The following is a 365-nucleotide window of genomic DNA, read 5'->3' on the forward strand; positions in this document are numbered from 1 at the left end:
ATAACCAGGCACTTGTGTGACATCGATGTCTCTGGCAAAGTCCTCTTCAAACAAACACACGCCATCGCATTCAAAGACAGAACTTGAAATGCTTTTGACTACTGAGTTGAATATATTTACATATTTTGGTAACGCCAAAGATAGTTAGGATCACCAGTTATCAGTCCCAGAGTTTTCCTAGGCAAAGGAGTGGGTCTAAATGAAGCTTGACCCGTTCAAATACAACAGCGGTCTCCTGTGGTCTCTCCATCCATGCTGCCTTTTTACATTCTGACTGTCTGCTCACCTTCCTCAACACGTACAGGAACTGCCTCGGTGACATCGAATGGGACGCCTTCCCCGTAACGAAGCGTTAGCACGGCATC

Source organism: Borostomias antarcticus (assembly GCF_949987555.1).
Source record: "Borostomias antarcticus genome assembly, chromosome: 24".
NCBI classification, from domain to species: domain Eukaryota; kingdom Metazoa; phylum Chordata; class Actinopteri; order Stomiiformes; family Stomiidae; genus Borostomias; species Borostomias antarcticus.